Source organism: Marmota flaviventris, chromosome 7 (genome assembly GCF_047511675.1).
Source record: "Marmota flaviventris isolate mMarFla1 chromosome 7, mMarFla1.hap1, whole genome shotgun sequence".
Lineage (NCBI taxonomy): Eukaryota > Metazoa > Chordata > Mammalia > Rodentia > Sciuridae > Marmota > Marmota flaviventris.
In genome coordinates, this window is record NC_092504.1 from 876,907 (window position 1) to 882,906 (window position 6,000).

At 45.4% G+C, this 6,000-nt stretch overlaps 1 protein-coding gene across 1 annotated transcript in view; it reads left to right on the plus strand.

Moving 5' to 3' along the window:
• Pigg (phosphatidylinositol glycan anchor biosynthesis class G (EMM blood group)) overlaps nt 1–2,361 on the plus strand; it is a 43,047-nt gene extending 40,686 nt beyond the window's left edge. Inside the window, exons 13-14 of the transcript XR_011707924.1 lie at nt 1,435–1,637; nt 2,043–2,361. The gene's annotated coding sequence lies outside the window, so the exon portion shown is untranslated. The remainder of the gene's footprint in view (nt 1–1,434; nt 1,638–2,042) is intronic.
• The last annotated feature ends 3,639 nt before the right edge of the window (nt 2,362–6,000 follow it).

A 6,000-nucleotide genomic window follows, 5' to 3' on the forward strand; every position in this document is an offset into this window, starting at 1 on the left:
TCTCCAAATCCAATCACTTCATAAACCTTGCTGTTTTCTCTCACATGAGATAATGGGAGATACCTCACATCCAAACAATAACAGTAAGAATGACATTTTAAATTTTTAAAAATCTGTCTTATATCTGATTCAGTTGAAGATACACCTCTTGTGAGGTGTTTACAGAGTAAGAAGCAAGAGAACTGCACAGACCTAGGGATAGAGAGGAATGAGAGCCCCAATGTCCTCCTCACACAAACCTGTGGATGGACAGCAGTGGGAGCCAGTGTCCTCCTCACACAGACCTGTGGATGGACAGCAGTGGGAGTCAGTGTCCTCCTCACACAGACCTGTGGATGGACAGCAGTGGGAGTCAGTGTCCTCCTCACACAGACCTGTGGATGGACAGCAGTGGGAGCCAGTGTCCCCCTCACACAGACCTGTGGATGGACAGCAGTGGGAGTCAGTGTCCTCCTCACACAGACCTGTGGATGGACAGCAGTGGAGTCAGTGTTTTCCTCACAAGACCTGTGGATGGACAGGAGTATAGTCTCTTCAATTTTTTCCTTTCCTTTTATTTGAACTACTTTCAAATACACATTATTCTTAAAGAGGGATATTTAATTGCAGAGTGGAGCCTGCTACAGTGTGCAGGATCTTTCATGCCCTGTGCATTGCAGCCAATTGATTGTTCCTTGACCCTGAGTTGGTGCCTGCCCAGGTGGTTTAGGGCAGGTACCTTTCTGTTTAAGGAATGGCCTGTGCATATGCTGCACATGCTTGGATCGTCTTAAGTCAATGCCTAAGCACTTCTCAGCTCCCCACCCAACTCATCAGTTAAGTCCTGAGGGTTTGCATCTCCACGTTTTTCCAGACTTTAGTTCATGATGAAATCTCAGTGGTGGTGATCGTCAGCACGCTTGACCATCAAGATTCCAACATCCAGAGACCACTCTTTCTATGAAATTAGTCTGTGTGTTTAATGGGTCCAGTCCCCCTTGACACCCACAGGGTGCTGGTGCTGGGCACTGGCCAGTGGTCCTTGCACAGCATTCATGACCTCCCCTCCTGGACCTGCAGATCCAGTGAGATATCCCTGCTGCCGCTCAGGGGTGTTCTTGGGCACCCGTCGTGGGAGCCCAGGACATGTGGGGCCGGCCTTCCTCTGTGCCAGGCCAGCAGCTTCCGCACTGCTGCCTTGGCCTCCAAAGCTCTACTGATTCAGAAGAAGAAGGCAGCCTGAGAAGAGCTAGGCAAGAGGACTAAGGCAAGGAAGCTTCATCACCCAGGAGCGGCAGTCAGTGACATTCAGTGACTAGATTCACAGCTCTGGGTGGGAGGTCGTGAGGGTATGTGGGGGGACACTCTCAAACTCTACCGCCTCATCTGGACCTTGGTGAGAGCCACAACTTCTCCCTAAAACCCTCTCCTCACTGGTCATCCACTCCACACCAGGAAAAGCTTGCCTTGGTTCCGGACCTGATCACTGTTACCGCTGTTTACCGGTGATGAGTCTTTGCTTCCCGAATGCCAAAGTATAACACCAAGAAGCACGCCGAGGCAAGCCAAGAGTGGAAAGTGGAAGGCTTTATTAAAGGACAGCAGAAAAGACTTCTCCCCGGAGGAAGAAGGACCCGAAAGGCTGAATCCTTGGAAGGGTAAGTTCTTCCCTTTTTATAGCTAAGGTCTTCTTTTAGTCCTCCCACACTCCTGTCCTTTGTTTCCCTCTATCCTGCAGTGATAGAATGCAGGTGGGAAGGCCAAAAGGTGGGAGGTAGGTGGGCTGAAGGAGTAATTTGGGCAGGATGGGCCTGGGGCGGTTTTTGATTAGTACCTCTCTGTTTGCTGGGAGCTGCTTCATTAACAGTTCCTTAGGATGGGACCCGGGCCTTAGGGACATTAACATTCCAATTTCCCCAATTGCAGCTCTGGTTTCCTGGACTCCATTCTCCATAATGGTCTCCATTGTCTTTATCTTCCTCCATGTTAGACCCGATTTACCTATACTACACTAACTACCTATCTTTAAATCTGGCTTCTCCCTACGACCCTCTCCTCAACAGTCATCCATTCCACACCAGGAAAAGCCTGCCTTGGTTCCGGACCTGATCACCATGGTCTAAGTGACTGTGCATCTGCTGGACATAAAGCCTAAGGCTTAAGACTTTTGAACTTAGCATGCAGAGGAAATGTCTGTCATTAACCTGTCATGATTAAATGTGTTTTGCAGTGCTTAGAATTAATCTAGAATTGTTTGCTGTGAATTGATTATTAATCTATTGCAGTGCCTAGCATTAAGGATTGTGGTTTTCTTGATTAAGAACCTATAGAGTGAAATTGTATGGAGTAATTTGAGTGAATAAAGCATTAAAAGGGGCAGAAGCGTGTGGACATTCTTTATTTCTCCCCTCGACTGCATACATGGCAATTTTGCCCCCTCATGACAACTTTCCCGTCATTTTTTTTTAGATATAGCTATCTTTTTTTTTATTTCTTACATACATGACTATAGTGGAGTGCGTTATGATCATAATTATCCATTCACAGCACAATTTTTCGTAACTCTGTAATATGTTCATGCCAAATTATGCCATTATACATACGCTCTCTCATTATTATTATTATTATTGCATTACAATTCTTAATACACCTTTATACCACAGTTTATCATATCTCTGTTTGTATATAAGATGAAGATTACCCTAGATAGGGAAGCGGGGTGGGAGAGAAATAGAGGGAGAGGGGGAATAGCATGGATGTTGGAAGGAGACCCTCATTACACAAAGTACATGTATGAAGATGTGAATTTGGTGTCAACTTTCCAGGCATTTGCTGACAGAACCTACAGTCGGGCTGCCCTTGCTTCCTGAGGCCTTGATGAAGGATGCAGTTTCACTTGCAGTTGTGGCAATTCCTTGGCCTTTCTCCACTAGCAACTGCGTCCTGTGAGTTGGAACAGTTTCGCCCCTCCCCTTCCTCTCTCTGCCTCTTATTTATTTTCCTTGACGTGTTGTACTGCACAGAACCCCCAGTGTGGTGTTGAGCAGCAGTACTGGGAAGAAGTCCCTGCCCTGCTCCCAGGGGTGGGACGCTGTTCTGTCTCCACGTCAAGTGTGACTCAGCTTGTGCCAGAGTTGCCTGTGCCAGAATAAGGAAGCTCCCTTCTCCTTTGCTGAGTTTCTATTTGTTCTTACCATGAGTTAATCTTGGATTCTATGAACTGATTTTCTTTTCTTTTTTTAGCTGCAGAGGGACACAATATCTTTATTTTATTTATTTATTTTTATGTGGTGCTGAGGATCAAACCCAGAGCGTTACACATGCTAGGCAAGTGCTCTACCACCGATCCCCAACCCCAGCCCCTTGTCAGCTGCTTTTCTGCATGTATTATGTTAGTCATATATTTCTTCTTTATTCTGTTAAATTGTTAAACCAAGAATTCTTGATACCAATGGATTTCTAATCTAATAGGGTTTATTTGGATTCTAACAGCTCGTAGCCAGGAAAAGGAACAGGTTCCTGTAACTACCAGCAGCAGGACTAGGTTCACCAGACCAGAGCTAAGATAATTTTTTAGATGATGAACATCTGGAGAAGGCAGGCACAGTTGTTTGCCTGGACCCTCTGTAGGCTGCAGACAAGCAAGGCAGACTACATGCACTAGAGAAAGCTCCAAGGCAGAGGGCAGTTGGTCAAGGCTGCTCTCGGTGCTTCTGGGCTGGTTGGGGATCTAGCAGGATGGAGAGGTGTGGAGAGCCACCAGGGGCTTCGGGGAAGGTTTACACACACATTCTGGATGTGAAGCAGCCTTGCTTTCACCCCTGGCTTGATTAACCTCCTCCATCTCTCCTTCCTTCCGGTTTTTTTGTTTTTAACTATGAGTGAAATTCTGAGTCTGTTTAGCAAGGCTCAGGAGGCAAGGTCAATGCGTCTGCATGTTCTATTAAGTGCCTGCATGTTAAATGGTGCTCAACCAGTGAACCGCAATCCCCAGCCATTTTTTAAAATTTTTGTATTTTATTTAGCGACAGGGTCTTGCTAAGTTGCTGAGGCTGATTTGAACTTGTGATGCTCCTGCCTCAGCCTCCCAAGCCTCTGAGATTATAGGTGTGCACCACCATGCCCAGCTGCCCTCTAGTCTTAATTAAATTCAAAACATGCCAGAATTTTTAATTTATCAATATGGTAGATCACTTTATTTTTAAAAAAATTATCATGGCCTTAAATTGCTGGGATAAACCCCATGTGGTGGTGATCTGTGGTTTACATGTCGATGGACTTGATTCACTATTGTTTAGTGAAGACTTCTGCATGTTCATGAGGGCTATTGGCAGGATGCATTCTTTCCTAGTATTATAGCTTAGATCTTAAATGACCCCCAAAAGCCATGTGGTAAAGGCTTGGCTGCCAACCTGGGGTCTGTTGGGAGGAAGGCAGATCTTGCCCTTGAAGGGGACACTGGGACATCCACCCTTGTGCTCATGCGTGCACTGGTTTCTCTCTCTCTCTCTCTCTCTCTCTCTCTCTCTCTCTCTCTCTCTCTCTCTCCTGACAGGAGGTAAGCCACTTCCTTTGTCTTGTGCTCACCAAAATGTGCTGGGCCACCATGGGCTCCAAAACAACACAGTAAAGCATAAACTAAAAGCTGGGAAACTGAGCCAAATTAACCTTTACCCTTTGATGTTAATTTTCTCAAGTATTTTGTCATAGCAACAGAAACCTGACTGACACATTTGCAATGTCTTCTATTATTACAAGGTTCGACGTGAGGGTTATTCTGGCCTCATAAAGTAAGTGGGAAAACATCCCCTCCCCCTCTATTTTCTCAAAGGGTTTTCAATAAAATTCTTCCTTAAATACTTTGTAGAATTTACTTGTGAAACTATCTGAACCTGAAGTTTTCTTTGTGGAAATATTTTTGGTGTTTGGTAACTGCTGTTGTTATGCTCGAATTCGGGACCCCCAAAGACCACCAGAGACCCAAGATCGATGTAAGCAGCAAAGAGGTATTTATTGCGACCTAGCTCGGTCCTCCGCGCACACACACAGCAACTGGTGACGCTGAGAGGCCCCAGCCCAGGGTTTGCAGCAGTTTTATACATTCTTTGGAGAGGGCAGGGACTTCACACCCATAGCAAATCATCACACACCGCAGGAAAATCAAATAACAACTCTAAAACATGATTAGCACATTCACTGGCGGGAACAAGTTAGGTAGGGGTGATTGGTCAGTACAAAAGGGGTATTCGTTTGAACTGATTGGTTTAAGCCAAGAGGGGTGTTCGTGCTGAACTACATGGTTTCCCAACATGTTATCAACCACCATAAACTACTGGGAGGGTCATCTGGCATCCCAGGTATTTCCCTGTCTCATGCTGATTGGTGGCTGCTAGGGGGCTGCTATGGATCCCCACCTAGCCTGACTGAGTCAGGGACACCTGGCGCAGCAGATCTCTCCTGTTATTTGTAGCTAAACAACTTAGCAGGGTGGGAATGTGCCTAGGAGTGCTCTGTGGGTCTTTCCAAGGACAAAGGTGATGTCCCTTCCTTGGACAGGCTTTGCTCTGAGATAGAGGCTGGTTTTTCACTGTATTAAGATTTTCTACTTGATCTTGTGTCAATTTTGGTAAATTGGTTTTTTGGGGTTTTGTTTGGGGTTTTTTTGGTTACCAAGGATTGAACTCAGGAGCACTTGATCACTGAGCCACATCCCCAGCCCAGTTGCTTAGTGCTTCTCCATTGCTGAGACTGGCTTTGAACTCGGGATCCTCCTGCCTCAGCCTTCCTAGCCACTGGCATTACAGGCATGCACCACTGTACCTGGTGGTGTAAATTGTATTTGTGTGTGTGTGTGTGTGTAAATTGTATTTTTACATTTTATCCAAATTGACATGTTTTTTTCATAATATCTCCATATCTTTTTTTTTTTTTTTGAGAGAGAGAGAGAGTGAGAGAGTGAATTTTAATATTTCTCTTTTTTTAGTTGTTTTTTTTTTTTTCGGCGGACACAACATCTTTGTT